This window comes from Pleurodeles waltl, chromosome 1_1 (assembly GCF_031143425.1).
Source record: "Pleurodeles waltl isolate 20211129_DDA chromosome 1_1, aPleWal1.hap1.20221129, whole genome shotgun sequence".
NCBI lineage: Eukaryota > Metazoa > Chordata > Amphibia > Caudata > Salamandridae > Pleurodeles > Pleurodeles waltl.
Window position 1 is genome coordinate 216,286,191 of NC_090436.1, and position 24,562 is coordinate 216,310,752.

General features: G+C 44.8%; 1 protein-coding gene across 17 annotated transcripts in view; it reads left to right on the forward strand.

Moving 5' to 3' along the window:
• NIPBL (NIPBL cohesin loading factor) overlaps positions 1–24,562 on the forward strand; it is a 1,341,000-nt gene that overhangs the window by 64,036 nt on the left and 1,252,402 nt on the right. The window contains exon 1 of one of the 17 annotated variants that reach the window (XM_069221110.1): positions 3,813–3,882. The exons of the other annotated variants lie outside the window; for them this stretch is intronic. The gene's annotated coding sequence lies outside the window, so the exon portion shown is untranslated. Of the gene's footprint in view, positions 1–3,812; positions 3,883–24,562 lie in introns of those variants that run through there. 17 annotated transcript variants of the gene reach the window in all.

Consider the following 24,562-nt stretch of genomic DNA (forward strand, 5'->3'; position numbering starts at 1 on the left):
ATCAGCGTCATATTGCTCATTTTGTGACCGGTTCCTTTCATCATAGTTTCCCTCCGAGTCTGTAGTGTCTGCTCTTCCTTCAGCTCTTCTAGGATTTCTCCAGGGCGTATTTCTTCCCAATCTCTGTCTTCTTCTGCCCCTACGCACCAGGATGGACCACTCCTTGGGTTTCGCCCCCTCAGTTTCTTTAGGTGTCCTGCCAGATTCCGCAGTCTCATCCTTCCTGAGCTGGGGCCGTTCCTCAATCCAGTCCCAGGCGTCCTCGGGGGACTGAAAGAAGAAGGTTTTCCCTTGGAACATAACTTTTAGTTTCTCCGGAAAGAGGAGCATATATCTAAGCTGCAGGCCACGGAGCCTGACCTTGACCGCATCAAAGGCACGCCTTTGTCTGTCTTTGTACCTCTCTAGTATAGTCCGGGAAGACTAGTATCTTCGAGTTTTCATGCCTAATTTCTCCCATCTTTCGGACTTCCGTTAGGATTGTGTCTCAATCCTGGTAATTAAGAAAACAGGCTATCACTGGCCTGGGAGGGAGCACCTTGGGGGAGGGAGGTTCCCAGCCAGTGCCCTATGGGCTCTCTATTATGAAGCATGTCGACAACTTTTCCAGCGGTAGGGTCTTCTTCAGCCATTTCATGAGGAAGCCATTCATGTCCGTTCCTTCTATCCCTTCAGCAAATCCCACAAAATGTAGATTATTACGGCGGGCTCTATTTTCTGTGTCCTCGAGGCGCCACATTACATCCTTGTTAATTACTTTGAGCTCCGATACTTCCTTCCTTAGGCTTCTGACAGTGTCCTCTACTTCTGATATATGCGCCTCTGCTGCTGCGACCCTTTCAGCTACTTTCCGTAAGTCCTGTCTGAGCAGTGTTACCTCTGAGTGCACCTCACACATTCGTTCCTCAAGGGCACCCCTAGAGGCCTGTATCGCCAGTAGGAGCGCATTGTTGTCCGTGTGGGCGTGGCCTCCGCAACCGAGACTGGCGGGGTAATCACTTTTGTGTATCTGTCCATTTTGCCCTGGCGGGGTGTTTTGGGTTTTTTGTCTCGTGCCATCCAGTGTCTGCTACCGCCGTCCCCGAGGCCGTTCCGGGCCGCGGATCCTGGGTCTTGCGTTATCGCTATCCCCGACTCTGTCCATTCAAAACACTACGGAGTCTGTTGCAGCTGAGGCCGCCAGGCCTCTTCAAACTTTGCAGTGTATAGTTTGCACCCCTCCCTCCTGTTCCTGGGGGCTTCCTCAGGCCTTACTTCTCAGTGGGAGGAGGGTCCCACCCGAGGCTGCATCCTCCAAGTCCACCTTTCTCTTACGTCCTAGTCAAGCATTCATGATCAGCTCCCGTAGTCACTTCAGACTGAATCTCATGATGGGGGGGGGGGGGGGGGAGGATCTTCTGTCGATCTCACCCTCCGCTCCAGATGTGTCTAGTTGCGCTCTCACATCAGTCGATCATATATTCCCCGTTGGGAGCATTCTTCACTCACCCCCTGGAGCGGGCACTTTCAAGTTCTGATCGGGGAGGTGATATTTCTTCGGTCTGTTCCGGGGCGCTTCAGCTAACACCATGCACTTTTCTGGCCCTCTGTCCCCTCCAGGGCCTCCTAGTTAAATCTCTCTTCTTTGCCCCAGGATGTCGTAGGGCCTGGTCCGCTGTCCACCCGAAGCGTGGCCACCCTGTTCGACCGCCGGAGCCGCTGCACTGCGCCAGCCACTCGTCGACTCCGCTCCACAAGGCCCGGTCAGCACTGCCGCGCTTGGCTCCACCAACCCAGGTAGGGTAGGGGACCTTCTCCGTCACCCCAGGGGCTGTTTGTTTATTCCCTCATCCCAGTGTCCTCCTCAGTTCCGGGGCCCAGGCCTATTTCTCCTCTCTTCCCCACTGCGCAGCCGGAGCCAATATCTGCGCCTCGCCCGGCACAGCTTTTGCAATCTCACCATCGGGCTGATGCAGAACACTCAGGAGCCTTCGAGTCCCTTTCCCAGTGGGGTGTCTTGGGCGGGTGTCTCGGGCGTCAGGATCCGCCGACACCCCCGCACTCGGGCTCCTCCGCTCTCTCCTCCTTCTACAGGCTGCTTTAGACAGGCCCAACCTGTCTTTCCCCGGTTCCGTCTCGAGGGGCCGTTCTCCGTTTCTCGGCCGACCTCGCAGGATTTAAGGGGATCGGAGGGTATAGGGACCCTTCTCTCCTTCGCAGGCGGTCCCGAAGGGGCAATTACTGCTTGCAGGATCTCTTTTTCTGGCGGCCGCCTCGGAGCCCCACAAGACGCGTCTGACTACGGCGCCATCTTGGCTCCTCACCCCCGGTATTGCTTGTTGATCCAATTAGTGTAGGTACCAACTCACTACGTTGGTCATATTCTTGACCATGTTGTAGGAAAGGAGGAATGCAGGTCTGTATCAAATTGCACACTTTCAAGTTGATCAGACCATTATCTAATTTAAATAAATATTACTTCTGCTGAGAAAATGAAAGCTAATCATTCAAATGAATCCAGTGTACAGAAAGTTATACTGCTGTACTGCAGGTTAGGTTGGTGAATGAAACAACCTGGAGAAACTGGCAGAGTAGTGTGGGTGTTAAAAATCGATAATGGTGAGGGACCATACACTCTGCTGATCCTACTCGACTTGGAGGGACTTCAATCTTTAAGGCACCTCTCACTTTCCTAGAAGTGGTGTTTTCATGAATCTGTCCATGTCCTGGATGACCGACCATCCCAGAAGTGTCTGGTGTAGCTGTATGTAGTGATCTGCAGGCTTTGTTGCCTCTGAGCGCCCCTCTGTTAGTGGAGTGACCTGTAACTTCTAGAAAAGATAATGGCAGTAGCTTCAGAAGGGAGAATAAAGTGTGGTTTTTCAGATAACTGAGATTTCGAAAAAGAAATCTAGGCAACACCACTTTCCCTCCCTAAAGGCTTAAGACCTGATGCTGAGGAAGGATGCCACTCTTTTGTACATGTCTGGACTGGCCAAGAATGAAATGGCCTTTCTGACCTCACTAAAAATGATCAGTTAAAAAACCAAAAAGATGGCATAGAATAGAAAACCTTTGAATCCAGAATGTGGTAAAGATGTACTTATTGGCAGTAACTCATTACGATGAGTGGTGATTTTAAACACCATTGGATATATGCTGCGTATCATCCACTCTGTAATGCAATTTTTGATCCAGTCATCTGGTTGGAAGTATGGTGGCAGCGTTGAAGAACTGCAATGGAACTAATTGCTAATTTCGTGATCTTGGGTATGGTTACTGAAAAGGGGGGGGAAAAAAATGACCTAAAAGCAGAGATGGAAGCATTTCTTAACCATATCGATCAATCCAAAAGAAGACTGGGCAGGGCTAAAGTTCTTGTTAAAACTTTCAGGTATGTGTCCTACAAACTTGTGGACAGTGCTGCTCACTTATTTATCCAAGTATAGGACAAGCAGATGTGATGAACCGTAACAAAGGAGATTGGTTGCATGAACACCATAATTTTGAGGTTTTATGACAGTGGTGCTGAAACCGTGAGGTAGAGCAAGTAAGTTTAAGAACCTCCTGAAAGTGTTTATATTGTTAAATTGAAACTTTTTTTTCCGCATCTTTTTATAAAATGTTTGAGTGATGATTATAATTAGGACAAAAAGTTGCATGTCGTAGCAAACTACTTTGACACGGCATGCTCAGTAACAACTTGTGGCATTCAAATTCTTCTTTAAACAGGCTTTGCAGCGTTAATGGACCAGTCTTTTTGTATGAAGCAGCATCCCACAATTGCAGATACCCCTGTACCTGCCGCTTTGTAACTGAGGAAGGACTAGAGTCCAACAGAAACGCCTGGTATCACATGCCCACAGGTCCGATGTTCTGAAACTGATCGTTGTCTCTATGATGGTATGTGTGTTTTTGAGTGCTCTTACTTATTAAACATTTTGCTATTGGCTAACTGGTTGAATTGTCACGAACTCTAGACCTGCAGTGTGGCACAGGCTTTTGATACTCATGTAAATGAAGGTATTTTGTCGGGTAAGTGGAGAAGGATGTAGCTAACTGGGTTTTGGGAAGCGGTGAGGGAGCAGCCTCAACTTGTTAACTGCTGGTTGCCTCCGTGCTCTGTGCCCAAGTTTGATTTGCAAAGTGTTCTCTCCCCCCCCCCCCACGTAGAAGTGAATGTTTGTGAGATGGGAGGGGGTTTATTTCACACGTTTGGGGTTTTCAGTGTCACAATGGAGGAAGGGTATAACTGGGAAGGGTTTCTGTTTGAATTGCGGTACTATATATTTACACAAGGAATACCTTTTATTTCTTATGATGGGGAGGAGCAAACACTTACTAGAAGTACATTGCAGTAGACCCATATATTTGTATGGGGTTTTGATGACTGGTTCAGGCAGAGAATGCATCACTCAGCGGTTACATTTGTGATGTGGAATGTGAGAGGCTTGAACAACCGCAAAATTACAAGGCTGGTTATGCCATACCATAATAGAACGGGTGCTGATGTTTTACTACAGGAGATCATCTTAAAAACTGTACTAAGACGTTTGCCTCTGCTTAGGGTCAGGGTCCACACAGCCATTTATTATCATATAATTAATCTTCGAGGGGTAGCAGTATTAATTAGAAAAATGTGTAGTGTGAAGTCCTTTCTCTGTAATCTTATTCTTAGTGATAAGCTGGGAAAGGGGCCAGTACTATTAGTGAATACTTAGGATCATATGTACACAATTCAGGTTTTTCGCCAATGTGTTTGCTAAGATGGACCCTTTGGCTCATGCACTTTTGGGGAGATGGGGGGGGGGGGGGGGGGCGAGGGGCGTGGGAGACTTTAACTCCATGTTAGATTGGCATCTTGATAGATTCACGTTGTCTACTAGATCATATTCGAGCACTACCCAGACATTGAAGATAATTGTAGCATCCTGCTCAACGATACATAATAGTGCAACTTGCATCCCACAAATAGGAATATTTGTTCTACTTCACTGTACATGATGCATAGATTATTGCTGATTGAGGAAAATCAGTACCAGGTTTGTAGACTGCAGAATGATCCCTCATACACTTTCTACAACACTTTCCCACACCGTCAACAGTACAGGTGTATGGTCATACTTCCCAATTGCCTTGGCTTTTCCCCTCTGATGGAATGGGGTCTTAGAGAAGAATTCAGAAATGCATTGAGAAATATTCTTCAGACAACGTAGGCTCAGTCACACTGTATTACACTGTGTGGAAGGCCTTGGGGCATACTTGAGGTGCCAGTGTTTGTCGAAACAGTGTGGGGGTATTGAAATAAATTGACAACCCATTAGTTACATTGGAGAGTAGATTTAAGCTTCTGGAATTGAAGAGTGCACTCTGAGCGGGATTAGCGGCAGGTGAAGAATTTACGGCTTCCCTCGAACACAAACAGTAGCAGGAAGGGATATTTAGTTTCTAGGTTAGTGTGCAAGAGCATAGCAGTATGGGGAAATGGACAGACATGCTCGCTTAGTGAATCCTAGGTGGGCATCTAGGGATATAGTAGTGATCACAGGTTCATGGACAACAATTCACCATCACAATTCACTAGTTTTTACACTCTGCCCCCAGCCGGTACCTGCGCTCTATAGAGCAAACACTATGCAGGACTTTTTGGTGGAGACCACCTTGGCAAGGATGGAATTAAAGGAGTGCTAACTGTGCAATAACCCCATTCACCTTGAGGAAATAAAAGCATTATTCAATTCCTCCCAGGAGTTAAGGCACCAGGATCAGATGGATTAACACAATTTTACAAGACTGTTTCAGATGTTTTCTCCTTTTATTTCCTTGAGGTTTAGAGTGATGCTAGCAGATTTAGGCAAATTTCTCTTTGCTGAATGGTCATTCAGATTTTTTTTAACCAGATAATCCTGCGAACCAATATTACTGCTCAGCTTAGATACCAAAATCCTAGCCAAAATCTTGCTAAATAGTCTTTGCCAGTATATGATGGCTCTGGTCTCCGCTGAACAATCTGGTTTCATTCCCTGCAGATCAACTTTGGATAACCTACATACTTTCTTTTCTCTTTCACAACAGATCGACCCTGTTATACAAGCGATTGCCAAATTCTTAAGCACAGAAAGCTTTTGATTCTGTGACTGGACCTATGTAATGGCAGTTCTAACTAGAATGGGTCTAGGAAATAGTGTCATTGGTTGGATCTCTATGTTCTACACAAATCAAATAGCACATGTCCGGATTAATGTGTAGTTTACCCCACTAACTCAGATTAAGAGGAGGCACAAGGCAGTAATGCCCATTGTCCCCTGCATTCGCAGTGGCAGTGGCAGTGGAACCCCTTGTAAACAATATTGGATAAAATCGTACACAGAGAGGACTCTATATGCATGGTCGATGATTCACCAGATCTTTATAAACGGATGACTTTGTAATTAGATAAGTCTGGGTCATATAATTTGCTCATTGCTCTATTAATTCATGGGTACTCGCAAACATTTTCCCAGGGGCCACAAAGTTTGGTCTGTGATGTGACTGAGGTCCGCATTGATGCCAGCAGGGTGGTGGTCTTGGATGTGGGGGAGGCGACTGGAAGGTTGGGGGGGGGGGGGGGGGAGAAACGACGACAAAACATGTACAGCTAGTAGCTGATTAACACAATGTCAAACCGGAACACCTGGGATCAATCCCAGCCTCCCCAAATTGTGATTATGGGAAATTGTTTTATTTCACTTTCCCTCTTTTTTATTCATTGCATAGGAGTACCTTGAAAATAGATGACTTTAGGTTGCGCACTTCGCAAAAGTCTCCTGTGTTTGATTTATTAAACTATAATGTTTATGTATAATAGGACTCCAGAGTGGACATAACTGACTTGCCTCTTTGATCACTATTGGCAATGTTGTCAGTGTGTGGGGAAGAGTGACTGTTTCTAACTTCAAGTTTGAAAACTAGTGCTAAAAAACAAAAATATTTATCAATGCACTGATATAATCTGTACTGAGATGAAATGGACCTTATGATATTTTTTGACACATTTGCTGCAAGATGGCTTTGAAAATAAAGGTGTTCTTAAAGTTAAGTGGTGCAGGACAACCTATTTTTCCTTTTTTTGACTCTTTAAATCAGTGGTTCCCAACCTTAGGACTTCTGTGGACCCCCACGTTATCACTACTGGAACCTGGGGAGCCTGAATCCTTATTGTAATCTGAGGGACTCCAACCCCCCCCCCTCCCCCCCCTCCCCTCCCCAACCGAGTCAATACTGAAATCTGGGGACCTAATCTGTTATTATTATTGATTTTTCTTCTGAGGCTGCTTCGCAGACCCCTAGGGTACCTGGACCACAGGTTGGGAACCACTGCTTTAAACACACACTTATTTAATATTGTTATAATGTTAGTGCTGAGTAGATTTAACAGGTGTCCAGTGCAGGGAGCCACATGCAAAGGTCAGGAATGCTGAATGCGCCGCCCCCCCCCCCGGGCCATACTTTGAGTTTCACTGTTACTTGTTCTGCAAATTAGTAAAATGTTAGATATCATGGTTAGACTGGGAATTGATCAATTGGACAAAAATCAGTCAAGATTCTGCTGACTATGAGCACCCCTCAGACCAGTTTCCACTGTCTTACAGTGGAATGAGGATCCTGTCTGTTATTTGGGTGTTAGGATCCATATTGACTGTCTGCTGGCAATTAGGAGAAACTATCCTCTTCTCCTAAAGTGAGTGTGGGGCTGTGGAGAAATGGCTGCCACTACATCTGTTGATAGCTTGAAGGATACCAATAATTAAAATTATATGTTCGATGGCATCTGTCGCTGTAGATACGCATGTTCTGCAATAGCTCGCCATCTGGTGTTGGGCCGGAGTGTTACAAGTTGTTTTTCTTCGAAGAAGTCTTTCGAGTCACGGGACCGAGTGACTCCTCCTTTTGTCTCCATTGCGCATGGGCGTCGACTCCATCCTCGATTGTTTTTTTTCCGCCATCGGGTTCGGACGTGTTCCTGTCGCTCCGAGTTTCGGAACAGAAAAAATAGTTAATTTCGGAAGATTTTCGTCGGTATTGTTGCGTTCGGGATCGGCGTACTTACATTCAACACCGCATCGAAGATCGAGGAGCTCCGGTGCCCTTCGGGGTAGTTTTTCGATCCTCCGTCGGGGCCTGGTCGGCCCGACCGCGTGCTGAGGAACGCCGATGGAACGGACCCCTTTCCGTTTCTGCCCCAAATGCCACAATAAATACCCCTACACAGACCAACACTTGGTCTGCAACCTGTGCCTGTCACCTGAGCACAGCGAAGACACCTGCGAGGCCTGTCGTGCGTTCCGGTCCCGAAAAACACTCCGAGACCGTCGAGCCAGAAGACTTCAAATGGCGTCCGCACCGACAGCCCGACGGGAGTTCGAGGAACAGGAAGAGGAAGGTACCTTCTCGATCCAAGACTCAGACTCCGAAGGATTCGACGATACACAAACCGTGAGTAAGACGTCGAAAACCACACAAAGAAACATTTACAAGGCCCAGGGGACGCCACTGCCACCAGGCCATGGCTCAACCCATAAAATCGGTGACCGACCGTCGGCACCGAAAAAGGCCCAAACGGTGCCGAGATCGTCCGACTCCGGTCGAGACACCGGCACGCAGCCTTCTCGGGACCGAGAAAGTGCTGGAGACAAGCCTCGACACCGAGATGCCGGTGTGGACACGGCTCGACGCCGAGACAGCGGCACCGAAACAGATCGACGCCGAGAGGTTTCGGCCCCGAAAAGGAAAAAAGTCACCTCGGAGCCGAAAAAACACGCAGACAAAGTTTCGATGCCGAAACAAACTGCAAGCGACCCAGCTTCAGGCTCTTATACAGAAGAGCACTCGCTAACCTCCCAAATGCAGAAGCATAGGTTTGAGGAAGAGCTACAAGCAACTGATGCGGACCATACGCAAAAGCGTATCTTCATTCAGCAGGGGACAGGGAAAATAAGCACCCTTCCCCCCATTAGGAGAAAGAGAAGGTTGGAGTTCCAGACGGAACAAGCACCACAACCAAAAGTGGTGAAAAGAGTTACACCACCACCCTCTCCTCCGCCCGTGATTAACGTTTCACCAGCACAAACGCCATCACACTCCCCAGCTCACACCACCATGAGCCAGGGTGACCAAGACCAGGACGCATGGGACCTATACGACGCCCCAGTGTCAGATAACAGCCCAGAGGCATACCCTACAAAACCATCTCCACCAGAAGACAGCACCGCGTACTCTCAGGTGGTGGCTAGAGCAGCACAATTTCACAACGTAAGCCTCCACTCAGAACAGGTCGAGGATGATTTCTTGTTCAACACACTCTCCTCCACCCACAGCTCCTACCAAAGCCTGCCTATGCTCCCTGGTATGCTCCGGCACGCAAAAGACATATTTAAGGACCCGGTCAAAAGTAGGGCAATCACACCAAGGGTGGAAAAAAAGTATAAGCCGCCTCCTACGGACCCGGCTTTCATCACAACACAGCTGCCACCAGACTCTGTTGTTGTAGGAGCAGCTAGAAAAAGGGCCAACTCTCACACATCTGGAGATGCACCACCCCCAGATAAAGAAAGCCGCAAGTTTGATGCAGCTGGTAAGAGAGTCGCAGCACAAGCTGCAAACCAGTGGCGCATCGCGAACTCCCAGGCACTACTTGCGCGCTATGACAGAGCCCACTGGGACGAGATGCAACATCTCATTGAACATCTGCCCAAAGACTTCCAAAATAGGGCAAAACAATTGGTTGAGGAGGGACAGGCCATCTCCAACAACCAGATCCGCTCCTCCATGGACGCTGCAGATACAGCTGCACGGACAATTAATACATCTATAACTATCAGAAGGCATGCATGGCTCCGAACGTCTGGATTTAAACCAGAGATTCAACAAGCAGTTCTCAATATGCCTTTTAATGAAAAAGAACTGTTCGGTCCAGAAGTGGACACAGCAATTGAGAAACTCAAAAAAGATACGGACACTGCCAAAGCCATGGGCGCACTCTACTCCCCGCAGAGCAGAGGGAATTACAGCTCATTCCGTAAAACGCCCTTTCGAGGGGGGTTTCGGGGTCAAAGCACACAAGCCAGCACCTCACAAGCCACACCGTCCAGTTACCAAGGACAGTATAGAGGAGGTTTTCGGGGACAATATAGAGGAGGGCAATTCCCTAGAAATAGAGGAAGATTCCAAAGCCCCAAAACCCCTACTACTAAACAGTGACTCACATGTCACTCACCCCCTCCACACAACACCAGTGGGGGGACGAATAGGTCATTATTACAGAGCATGGGAGAAAATCACTACAGACACTTGGGTTCTAGCAATTATCCAACATGGTTACTGCATAGAATTTCTACAGATCCCTCCAAACATACCACCAAAAGCACAAAATTTAACAACACACCATTCCAATCTCCTAGAGATAGAAGTGCAGGCACTATTGCAAAAGAATGCAATCGAATTAGTGCCAAACACACAAATAAACACAGGAGTTTACTCACTGTACTTTCTGATACCAAAGAAGGACAAAACACTGAGACCAATCCTAGACCTCAGAGTAGTCAACACTTTCATCAAATCAGACCACTTCCACATGGTCACACTACAAGAAGTATTGCCATTGCTAAAGCTGCACGACTACATGGCAACTTTAGACCTCAAGGATGCTTATTTCCATATACCAATACACCCATCGCACAGGAAATACCTAAGGTTTGTATTCAAAGGAATACATTACCAATTCAAGGTACTGCCTTTCGGATTAACAACCGCACCAAGAGTCTTTACCAAATGTCTAGCGGTAGTCGCTGCACACATCAGAAGACAGCAAATACATGTCTTCCCATATCTAGACGACTGGCTAATCAAGGCCCATTCGTTAATAGAGTGCTCAAATCACACGAATCATATCATACAAACCCTCTTCAAACTAGGGTTCACCGTCAATTTCACAAAATCCAAAATTCTGCCACGCAAGGTACAACAATACCTGGGAGCCATAATAGACACATCAAAAGGAGTAGCCACTCCAAGTCCACAAAGAATTCAAAATTTCAACACCCTCATACACCGCATGTATCCAACACAAAAGATACAAGCAAAGATGGTATTACAACTCCTAGGCATGATGTCATCATGCATAGCCATTGTCCCAAACGCAAGACTGCACATGAGGCCCTTGCAACAATGCCTAGCATCACAGTGGTCTCAAGCACAGGGTCACCTTCTAGATCTGGTGTTAATAGACCGCCAAACTTACCTCTCGCTTCTGTGGTGGAACAACATAAATTTAAACAAGGGGCGGCCTTTCCAAGACCCAGTGCCACAATACGTAATAACAACAGATGCTTCCATGACAGGGTGGGGAGCACACCTCGATCAACACAGCATACAAGGACAATGGAACGTACATCAAACAAAACTGCATATCAATCACCTAGAACTTCTTGCAGTTTTTCAAGCACTAAAAGCTTTCCAACCAATAATAGTTCACAAATACATTCTCGTCAAAACAGACAACATGACAACAATGTATTATCTAAACAAGCAGGGAGGGACGCACTCCACGCAGTTAAGCCTGTTAGCACAAAAAATTTGGCATTGGGCAATTCACAACCAAATTCGCCTAATTGCACAGTTTATACCAGGGATACAAAATCAACTCGCAGACAATCTCTCTCGAGATCACCAACAGGTCCACGAATGGGAAATTCACCCCCAAATACTGAACACTTATTTCAAACTCTGGGGAACACCTCAGATAGACTTGTTTGCGACAAGGGAGAACGCAAAATGCCAAAACTTCGCATCCAGATACCCACACAAACAATCCCAAGGCAATGCCCTATGGATGAACTGGTCAGGGATATTTGCTTACGCTTTTCCTCCTCTCCCTCTCCTTCCTTACCTGGTAAACAAACTCAGTCAAAGCAAACTCAAACTCATATTGATAGCACCAACTTGGGCAAGGCAACCCTGGTACACAACGCTGCTAGACCTATCAGTGGTACCCTGCATCAAATTGCCCAACAGGCCAGATCTGTTGACACAGCACAACCAAAAGATCAGACACCCAGATCCAGCATCGCTGAATCTAGCAATCTGGCTCCTGAAATCCTAGAATTCGGGCACTTACAACTTACCCAAGAATGTATGGAAGTCATAAAACAAGCAAGAAGGCCATCCACCAGGCACTGCTATGCAAGTAAATGGAAGAGGTTTGTTTGCTACTGCCATATTAATCAAATACAACCATTACACACAACTCCAGAACATGTAGTGGGTTACTTGCTTCACTTACAAAAATCTAACCTAGCTTTCTCTTCCATTAAGATTCACCTTGCAGCAATATCTGCATACCTGCAGACTACCTATTCAACTTCCCTATATAAAATACCAGTCATTAAAGCATTCATGGAGGGCCTTAGGAGAATTATACCACCAAGAACACTACCTGTTCCTTCATGGAACCTAAATGTTGTCCTAACTAGACTTATGGGTCCACCTTTTGAACCCATGCACTCCTGCGACATACAGTTCCTAACCTGGAAGGTGGCATTTCTCATCGCCATTACTTCCCTGAGAAGAGTAAGCGAGATTCAGGCGTTTACTATACAGGAACCTTTTATACAACTACACAAAAATAAAGTCGTCCTAAGGACCAATCCTAAATTTTTGCCAAAGGTTATTTCACCGTTCCATCTAAATCAAACAGTGGAACTTCCGGTGTTCTTTCCACAGCCAGATACCGTAGCTGAAAGGGCACTACATACATTAGATGTCAAAAGAGCATTAATGTATTACATTGACAGAACAAAGAACATCAGAAAGACTAAACAACTCTTTATTGCATTTCAAAAACCTCATGCAGGAAACCCAATTTCAAAACAAGGTATAGCCAGATGGATAGTTAAATGCATCCAAATCTGCTACCTTAAAGCTAAACGACAGCTGCCCATTACACCAAGGGCACACTCAACCAGAAAGAAAGGTGCTACCATGGCCTTTCTAGGAAACATCCCAATGCAAGAAATATGTAAGGCAGCCACATGGTCTACGCCTCACACATTCACCAAGCACTACTGTGTAGACGTGTTATCCGCACAACAAGCCACAGTAGGTCAAGCCGTATTAAGGACATTATTTCAGACTACTTCCACTCCTACAGGCTGATCCACCGCTTTTGGGGAAATAACTGCTTACTAGTCTATTGCAGAACATGCGTATCTACAGCGACAGATGCCATCGAACTGAAAATGTCACTTACCCAGTGTACATCTGTTCGTGGCATCAGTCGCAGTAGATTCGCATGTGCCCACCCGCCTCCCCGGGAGCCTGTAGCAGTTTGGAAGTTACCTTCAATTATTTATATATGTATCATCTCAACCTTAAATAAGTGCATACTTAGTCACTCCATTGCATGGGCACTATTACTACAATTCAACTCCTACCTCACCCTCTGCGGGGAAAAACAATCGAGGATGGAGTCGACGCCCATGCGCAATGGAGACAAAAGGAGGAGTCACTCGGTCCCGTGACTCGAAAGACTTCTTCGAAGAAAAACAACTTGTAACACTCCGGCCCAACACCAGATGGCGAGCTATTGCAGAACATGCGAATCTACTGCGACTGATGCCACGAACAGATGTACACTGGGTAAGTGACATTTTCATTCTTCCCCAATAGCTATATGTATTTTTGGACATCCCATTTATGATGCCTGTTAAATACTTCTCTAACAGAACGCTTTTAATAAAATGTATGTGGGCAGGTAAACAACCTCACATTAATTGGAATACTCAGAATCTCCTTTTTACAGAGGGTGGATTTGCCTTACAGAATGTTGAGCTCTACTACTGGGTGGCACAGGGCAGTCGTTCATAGCTGGTTTAATGTGGGACCCAGGTACTCCGCATTCTCAATAGATGCTGATACACTGAAAACAAAAGTTGTTAAACCTATACCTCACACTTTGTACAGTAATGTGGTGCACTCCACTGTGTATGCCTGGCATATGCAGGGCCGACTGCAAATTTTAGGTAACATATATGCTGATGTTACCATTGGTGGGTCATCCTATTTTGTCAGCTTCCCTAGAGTGTAAAGTGAAACACATTTAAAGAATGTTGAGCTGACGACGATGTGCAACTAATGTGATGAGGGTTCATACCAGACACTGAGTCAATACAAGGAAATGAGAGGAAAATCTACACTATATTTTTTTTATTATTTATTTCAAGTTGTCATACATTGTGAGCCTGTTACTCATTCTCATCTCTGGGTTTGATAATTTCCATAAAGTCTTCTCCTAAGCTACTCACTAGACTCTACAATCTCAGAGGTTAGACTGGTTCCTGTCTGTAAAGTGAGGCTTGTGTGGAAGGTGGGCGTTCAAGTGGTCGTTAATGCTGTGATGTGGCATTATTGTATATAAACTGCTCTGCAAACACGGACTACTCCACTATAATTTCTGTATTGGAGTTTGAGATTTTTTTTAAGTGGGTTTTGAAGCAGATTAACACAGCCAGGTGCTCGGCCCCAAAAGTCATTTTTTTTCCTGTTTAGCATGGGAATGTCCTCGGATTGTTATATTTTGGTCACAGGTCATTGAGAAATTCAGTATCATGATTTCTCTTCATATTGATTTTATTTCTCTGGTTTTGCTGATGGGATATATTTATGATGTGACCCAAACCTAAATTTGTGGCTATTACTGGCCTGCTAGCCAAATGCAGAGTAGTGCTTAAATAGGTTAGTGTCCACTCCCCTCATGTTGATGATTGCCTTAAGGGTGTTTATTTATGGTGAGACTCTTCCAGCTGCCTCACGTCCTAAGAACATTTAGGCCCCTTTGAAACATTCTATTTCAAACACATACCAGGCTGACACAGCTACATATATTGCCATGGGGGGACTCATGCAGTCCTTAAGGAGGTGGAGTGATAATTTTCTCTTGCCAGTAACTATTTTGGGAGTAGAATTTCCATGCTCTCTGTATGTTAAAACTGAGTTGGGGGTTATTGAGCTTTGCCATATAATTCTTTAACAGATTTCTAATTAGATCAAAGCCTGAAACACATAATTTGTATATTGCTTTAAGTTGATTATAATTTATAAGAATGCTAACTCTGACTTGAAACTTTCGTATATCGTTACATTAGACTACTTTAATAGAATTCTGATAGTCCTGTAATGAAAGTACAGCACCGGGTTCTTTCTTTACTTTCATTAATGTCTGTTGCCTTGTTGATAACGTAAATAAAAAGGAAATTGTACCACATTTTGATTCACATATAGCTCCAGCATATTATCAAACCTTGAAAAAGCCCTTGGCTGCTTAGCCACAGGTCTTGAAACTGTTTGCCTGTCAAAACAAAAACCAAAACAATACTTCAACTTCAACAAGAAATGTCAAAAAAATGTATGTGAGATTTTACACTTCCTCCATAAACAGTTCAGAATTGCTTGTGAATGAGACTGATGGGTTAACCCCTTAGCTGCTGGGCCTTCCTCCCCCCCCCCCCCAGTGCTGAGCTCATTTTTTGGCTATTTGGGGTAGTTCGCGCTTAGGGCTTCATAACTTTTTGTCCACATAAGCTAACCACGCCAAATTTGCGTCCTTTTTTTCCAACATCCTAGGGATTCTAATGGTACCCAGAGTTGGTGGTTTCCCCTGGAGGAGACCAAGAAAATAGCCAAAATACAGTGAAAATTTTGTTTTTTTCCAAAAAAAAATGGGGAAAAAAGGGCTGCCGAAGAAGGCTTGTGGTTTTTTTCCCTGAAAATGCCATCAACAAAGGGTTTCTGGTGCTGAAATCACTATCTTCCCACCTTTCAGGAACGGGCAGACTTGAATCAGAAAACCAAATTTTTCAACACAAATTTGGCATTTTACTGGGACATACCCCATTTCTACTATATTTGGTGCTTTCAGCCTCCTTCCAGTTAGTGACCGGAATGGGTGTGAAACCAATGCTGGATCCCGGAATGCTAAACATTTCTGGAAACTAGACAAAATTCTGAATTCAGCAAGGGGTCATTTGTGTAGATCCTACAAGGTTTTCCTACAGAAAATAACAGCTGAAATAAAAAAATATTGAAATTGAGCTGAAAACAACAGCCATTTTTCTATGTTTTACTCTAACTTTTTCCTGCGATGTCAGATTTCTGAAAGCAATATACCGTTTTGTCTGCTGGACGCTTCTGGTTGCGGGAATATAAAGGGCTTGTAGCTTCATCAAGAACCCTAGGTACCCAGAGCCAATAAATGAGCTGCACCCTGCAGTTGGTTTTCATTCTATACTGGGTATACAGCAATTCATTTGCTGAAATATGAAGAGTGAAAAATAGGTATCAAGAAAACCTTTGCATTTCCAAAATGGGATCAAGATAAGGTTTTGAGGAGCAGTGGTTATTTGCACATCGCTGAATTCCGAGGTGCCCATCCTAGCATGTGAATTGCAGGGCATTTCTCAAATAGACATCTTTTTTACACACTCTCTTATATTTGGAAGGAAAAAATGTAGAGAAAGATAAGGGGCAATAACACTTGTTTTGCTATTCTATGTTCCCCCAAGTCTCCCGATAAAAATGATACCTCACTTGTGTGGGTAGGCCTAGTGCCCGCGACAGGAAATGCCCCAAAACACAACATGGACACATCCTATTTTTTTTATAGAAAACACAGCTGTTTTTTCCAAAGTGCCTACCTGTAGATTTTGGCCTCTAGCTCAGCCGGAACCTAGGGAAACCTACCAAACCTGTGCATTTCTGAAAACTAGAGACCTAGGGGAATCCAAGGAGGGGTGACTTGCGGGGCTCGGACCAGGTTCTGTTACCCAGAATCCTTTGCAAACCTCAAAAAGTGGCTAAAAAAACAAGTTTTCCTAACATTTCGGTGACAGAAAGTTCTGGAATCTGAGAGGAGCCTCAAATTTCCTTCCACCCAGTGTTCCCCCAAGTCTCCCGATAAATATGATACCTCACTTGTGTGGGTAGGCCTAGCGCCCGCGACAGGAAATGCCCCAAAACACAACGTGGGCACATCACATTTTTTCATAGAAAACAGTGCCTACCTGTGGATTTTGGCCTCTTGCTCAGCCGGCACCTGGGGAAACCTAGCAAACCAGCACATTTTTGAAAACTAGAAACCCAGGGGAATCCAAGATGAGGTGACTTGTGGGGCTCGGACCAGGTTCTGTTACCCAGAATCCTTTGCAAACCTCAAAATGTGGCTAAAATAACACATTTTCCTCACATTTCGGTGACAAAGTTCTGGAATCTGAGAGGAGCCACAAAGTTCCTTTCACCCAGCGTTCCCCCAAGTCTCCCGATAAATATGATACCTCACTTGTGTGGTTAGGCCTGGTGCCTGCGACAGGAATAGATCACACAACGGTCAATGTTGGTCCTTACGTGAGGCAGCTGTTGACCCTGGGGTGATCCATTCCTGACACAGGCACTAGGTGTAGGCACTCAAGGGGGGGTAGTGTTTTTATCAGGACAGGTGAGGAGTCACTGGGTGATAGGAATTTTGTGGATCCCAGCATATTCCTGTAGTTTGTGTGACAGAAATGCGAGAAAAATTGAGTTTTTTTTCAACATTTCAGCTTTGCAGGGTATTCTGGGTAAGAAAACTTTGGGGAATCCACACATGTCACACCTCTGTGGACTCCACCAAATGTCTAGTTTCCAGAAATGTTTGGGTTTAGTGTGTTTCTCTATATGGCCGCCGAATCCAGGACCAAAAACACAGGTGCCTGCCTTACAAAACCAGTTTGTTTTGCCATAGACAATTTTGATGTCTCCACAATATGATTTGGGTGGTGGAATTTGGGGCTGAACTAAATTGGGGAGCTCCCAAGAGAGCACTCTCTCTCTGCTTGCCGCCGCATTCACCTGCTCTCTGGGTTGGCCTAACCCACTATTACCCAGTTGCTCGAACAGCTTGCGAACGGACAGCAGGACTGTCCTCATCACCTCCCTCATAATGTACTGGAAGAGGAGTTTTCGAATGGGACTCCACTGACTGAAAAATCACTCCCAGAGTCTGCGCCATTGTCCTATCCCTCAGATGCTGTCTCAGTATCTGATGTCTCAGTCTCTGATCCTATGTCAGAGCGGTCCTCTATAACCCGAGTGCAGGCAGCAGTCATCCATCAAGATGCCATCTCTGCTATTGGCTAAACGGTAGGTCTAAAACACTAGCCTACGTAGACAGTCACAAAATCGATGGTGTGTGTGAGATACGTGCAACAGTAGAGGCCACCTTACCTGCGCTTCTTCCCTCAATCAGCACGTACTTTCAAGACACTCAAAAAACACCTTGTCACATACCATTCGTCACAGTCTTTAGCACCTCCTGCGCCCAGTCCAACAATCATTATTGGTGCTCCCACTCCCTCCTCCTCGGATTCCCTCATTACCACCCAGCAAAAGTGCCCTTCATCTCTCCATAGACTTTACTAATGTACTCAGCTATTTACATAAAATACAGATGTGCTCTTTGCAGTAGGCATATAAACCTTCTGCGCTTCTTTATGGCACTAAAACTGCCACTAGACAAGTCGGACCCTTCTCCCCCCAGGGAAACCACACACATATTGACAAAAGTGATATATATATGACAGCCAACCACCTGAAACTCAACTCAAGCAAAACCGAAATAATCCTCTTTGGCCCACACAAAAACACCTGGGACCCCCCATGGTGGCCCACCACGCTAGGCCCTGCACCCACCCCCGCCAACCACGCACGCAACCTCAGCATCATCCTAGACTCCTCCCTCTCGATGACCCAACAAATCAACGCTCTTACCTCCTCATGCTTCAACAAACTCCGTATACTGAAAAACATTCAAATGTATCCCCACAGAGACCAGAAAAACTGTCACTCACGCACTCATCATCAGCAGGCTTGATTACGGAAACGCCCTCTACGCCGGCACCACTCTAAAACTCAAGCGCAAACTACATGCATCCAGAACTCAGAAGCACGACTCATCCTCGACCTCCGCCGACACAAACACATCTCTCCACACCTCAAATCCCTCCACTGGCTCCCCATTGACAAAAGGATCACCTTCAAGATCCTCATCCTCGCACACAAATCACTCCACAACACAGGCCCTGCCTACCTCAACGAGAGTCACCTTCCACACCCCCACACGAAACGTCCGCTCAGCTGACCTCTCTCTCGCCTCTGTCCCCCGCATCAAACACACCACCACCGGGGGCAGATCCTTCTCCTACCTTGCACCCAAAACCTGGAACGCCCTCACAACCCACCTTCGCAAGACCCAAAACCTACTTCTTTTCAGGAAGGCCTCAAAACCTGGCTTTTCGAACAGTGAACCTCCCAGCCCCTTTTCCCTCCCCCCGTTCCCCACCTCCCAGCGCCTTGAGACCCTCACAGGTGAGTAGCGCGCTTTATAAATCTCTTTGATATAGATCTACCTCTATATATACATAGATATATTTAGATCTATATATACATATATTTTTTTTTAGTTGTTGTATGGTTTCCTTGGGGGCCAAAATGGCCCCCAGGGAAACCCTACAACATCTAAAAAAAAAAAAATATTGCCCCCACAGGGGGTCACCCTGCCCACTGGCGACCCCCTGTCATTTCATTTTATTTTATTTTTATTCCCTGGGGGGGGGGCGCAATCGCGCCCCCTCCCCCCCCCCCAGGGGGCACCTACCTTTAAAAAAAATAAAATAAAATTATGCCGGGGGGGGGGGGCATTTTACAGGGGGGCCGCCCCCCCCAAAGTGAAATCCCTGGTGTCTAATGGTGTTTCCTGGCCCCCGATCGCAGCTGTGCTGCGATCGGGGGCCAGGAAACACTTTCAGGAAGGCCTCGTAAGAAAGGGGAGACTCTCCCCTTTCTTACGAGGCCTTCCCGAACGTGGAAAAGGCCGTTTTCCCCATCAAAGCAGGAAGCTTCCTGCTTTGATGGGGAAAACACCTTTGAAACGTCAGCGCGCCTCGCGGCGCGCTGACGTCACAAAGGGGCGGGTGGGGGGCGGGGGGAGACACGGAAGCTTCCGTGTCTCCCGGGGGAAGTTTTAAAAAAATAAAATCAAATCCTCGGGTGCGACGCACCCGAGGATTTATTAATGCCCTTCCTGGTGTCGGCCACTGATCGTGACCCGCACCAGGGAGGGTGTGTGGGCGTCAGCCAGTGGCCGACGCCCGCACCAAAGAGGTTAATCATCTCAATCTGGAAAAATGTAAATTGTCTCCTCACATTCACAGCATCTTTTCTAAAACGTTTTGTGTTTTTTTTTTTTTTAAAATTTTTTTATCAGTTGCTTTAATCTCTGATCTCCTGTCTACTGCCCCTATGGCATTGCTGCCGTCGACGTTTAGGGTATTCTAATTTGATCCTTCTGCGAGCGCATTACTGTTGAGGTCACCATTAGTATAACTTCAGCATGTTCCAGAATTTAGGTAACTATCCATTTCTATCTATTTGCCAATGTCTACAATTTTTTTTGTCATTTTCCTTACATAGTGGGTAAATGTATACAGCACAGGTTAATATTTTTCAGTTCCTAACATTCACCTTCAATTATCTCCATTATTACATTTGCAGTCAAGCTATATAATTGATCTGTAGCATCAAACACAGAGAGGATTAAATGTAGGAGAATAACTAAGGACATGTTGTTTTTCCTCAGTAATGAAAGAGCCACAGTCATAGATTTACATATGAGAAGTAGTTGATGAATAGGTAATAATCTGAGCTATGTATATTAACTAATTTCCCTTAATTGTTTATAAATATTTGAAACTTGGTCTTGATGTATTAAATGAGAATTAATGAAATTATTTGAAAGTGTATACACAGGTATGGGGTTATAAATATAGTGAGCCCACTAGCACTAAATGGTAGTGGGAAGTATGAAAAGAATTGCAGGTAAGGGTCTGTTTTGACATGGGTACCTCTCCTCCTCCTTATTTGCCTGGTTTCCAGTGCAATTGTGACTGAAATCTGATGGTTATGAACAATATCTCGAATAACTCAATCAGTACCCAACTCTAACAAAATCATTTCTCCTCTGAATATTTTGAAAAATGTTTCAAGGAACATGGGCTATGAGAAAACACCCTGTAACACTAATCTTATACTAGCATCTCCCAACGAGGAACTGAATTTAAAAACAGACTGCACTTTTTTATCATATTTGTTTTTGGTTCAACTGCTCTAGAAAGATGACAATCTCTCTGAAGTCTAAGATCCGTTTTTGACAGAAAGTTACTGTCACTCTGTCAGTGCGTATTTCACCTAACCAATCTATCTTCATGTTCAGTAATAGGAAGATCATAATCCTGACTTCTGAAAAGACCCTCCACTTCTCCATGCTCATGTGGGAAATAGAGGACGTCCAATCACTGTGTCCTACCTGACTTCCCATACCATTTCTTTTAATAGAAGAACCTATGCTTAACCCACTGCTACTATTCCTGAACTCCCCCTGCTTTTCTCAGTTTATCTTTTATGACCCTACCCACAAAAACATGCCTCTCCAACTCCACAAAGATAATTTCAAACCCTGAGACCTGGGACTCACAGCCTCCCAATCCAGCTTTGGCTACTTCTCACTCCTCCTTCAGGGTATTATTTTTGTTATTTCCTGCATCCCCTCCTCCCATCAGTTTCCCTTATTCTTTACTGATGTACCCACTTGAGCATACCCCTCTACCTCTGGCTAAAACACCTTAAAATATTCTCAGTTGCTCTTCGCCTTCATTCTGTTTATCCCACACTCTACAACAACTCTTCTACTACTTGCACAACTCAGTCCCTTTAATACACCTGTCCCAATTGTAGATTCTCTTCAGTAGGCATATACTGCAGCCTGTGTTTACCCTTCCTTTTCATTGAGTATATTGGTTCTTGCTATGCCAGTCAACCATCGCATTTACTCTGCTGTGCCTTTTGCTCACTGCAACTGCATTTTTGATAGTGACCCTCCAATTTAATACAGTTTGCGATTCTGTGTTTTTTTTTATTTATTTTTTTTTACATAGCAAGCTGCTATTTTTCTGTCAAGTTAAATGTGTATTGTAAATTCTCCATTATAATGAAAAATGATCAGACTACAACATATCCCTCTTCCTGGAGAAGTTATTACCTTTCTTAAGGATTAAAACCCCAGATCTGCACAGGCCCCAGCAATACAAATATTGCCCATTTAATCATGCTACTGCATCCAGTGGTATTTTGAATGCCAGCAACACCCATATTGCACGGTTCAAATCTTTGACTCAGTAGACTGGCTGAACTGACAAACAATATCGGTATCACTCTTGCGTCCTCGCCTTATGAGACTTCAAATTCCTTAGCATTGCCATCTATTTTGCATAACTGTAGGTCCGAGGTAAACCAGAATAGAGAACACTGGGTATTATTGACATGGGCTTCAATCTGTTGCTTCTAACTGAAATAGAATGTATCAATTTACTTACTCCACCAGGTTATTCCATTATAAGTATGGCTATTGAAGGTAAAACTGTTGGGGTATTGTGGGATGGTGGGGTGTGGGGGGGGGGGGGGGGGCAACTAAGTTGGGACTATCCTCTCATATTCTAGTGAATCTGTACAGGGTTCAGATCTACCAGGATTAATAATCTCTCATCTGCAGTGAGATCACAACTGCTTCGACTAACATCGTAGTGTTACCACTTTACAACTAATCTCTTCCAATGACAGTCACATTTTTGCTGCAGACTTTAGTTTGCATTGGACAGCACCATCTTCTCTCATCCCCTTACCTAGTTGCGAATGGCCTGATTAACCCGATTTGTGTAGAAAGCGTTACCCTGGATATCATTGTTGCCAAGAAAGATTGTTTAATATTTGCTTGGTCTATCCAGTTTCACCTATTTAGCCACATTTCTTGATGTCCGTGACACTGGCAACAATCTGAGCGTGTTTGTGACTGCAAATATGAATGGCTTTGCTTCATATACAGAGGGGAAAAAAGTGACACTAGTAGAAATGCCTTTGAGACACCAAGTAAATTAATGATAGAAAAAAACCTCCTCTAATTAACTGAACAGACCTGGTACAATAAATACACTTAAATTAAACCTGTGACCCATGTATAGGTTCTTTTAAATAAACAGACTCCAGATCCTGGCGATCTTAATTTACCCATAGTCCCTCCTTGCCAAAATCCTTAATCTGTTAACAACCAGCTCCTACTCTGTGTCATTAATCACCTCAGTGACTTCCAATCAGGTTTCAGATTTGGTTGTGATTGAGCTGCAATAAAAATGATTACTACTCCAATGCAGGACACTGAAGCGCTTACCAACATGGACAACAAGCTACACCATGCAGGATAAAAAAAGTGTTACTTTGTGTTTTTTTTTTTTTTTGCCCTGTGTGGGAAGTATTTCCATGTTTTTGAGTGTGATGACCACTGAGGATGGGTATTGTGTTCTGAGAAACATCGCTTAGTGTGGTGGATGAAGAGGTGTGAAAGGGAATTTATTGTTTCCAGTAAGCTGGCAGGTCAGAGTCCCTGCAGGGCCCACTGGAGGTACCTTTATGGTATTTCTTATGATAGTCTACTTCACTGGTTGCACTGAATTGTCCAACCCTGATATTATGGTAAGTGTTTTTTTTGTAATTTTTTTTTTTTTAATATAGTCTTGAATAGGCATGGTTGGAGAGAGAATAGGTGAGTACATCTGCTGGAATGGGCTTTTTAGTATCATTCCATGTCTTTGTGAGATGTAGAGAAGTGGTAAATGTGTGTAGCAGGGTGAGGCCTACAATGGTAGACTAGATTAGAGTCCTTAAATTGACCGGAAGTATGTCACCGAGCTCTTCAGTTGGTAATTGCTGATGTATTGGCTGTTAAGGTACTGGGTGATGTAAAAGACCCTCAGTAAAGTGTAAGTTTATTACACTATATTTGGTTGTCAGCCACTGAGGGTTATGTTATTAATATTAGTGTGGGCCGGATGGATTAGTGACCTAATATGAATCAACATTATTATTTAATGCTCGGGCTAACCTAACCATAGGTCAGCCTTTGTTAGGTAACCTGGATATAGAAAGTAGTGTGCTGGTTAGGTTGTTCCATATCTTATGTTTTTAGTTTAATTTCCAAGGTTGTGGGATGAAGTTATCTTGGAAATAACCATGCCTGTGTATTCTTAATTTCAAATAAATTGAGTCTTGACGTTTAGCTCATTCTTTGAATAGTGATGTCTACATGAATGGTTCTTATCATCCATCTGCAGTCCAGTCCTCAGGCTTTAATTACTGCTCTTTATAAAGTTTTGTGGCCAGTAAGTACAAATAGGCAGTGTACAAGGCTTTGGAAATATTACATGCTGCTCAAGATTACCTTGTTTTTGGTGACTTGTGCCACCGAGCCTTCCCAGAGATTAGCTGGCACCAGTGTAAATGAAGACTCCTGGTGGAAGCATTCTATTGCCATGGGGGGACATCACCCAAGGAAATGATCATTCAGTCATCTCATCACCCAAGGAAATGATCATTCGGTCATCTCACTCTTCACTGTGAAAGTGCACGGTGTAAC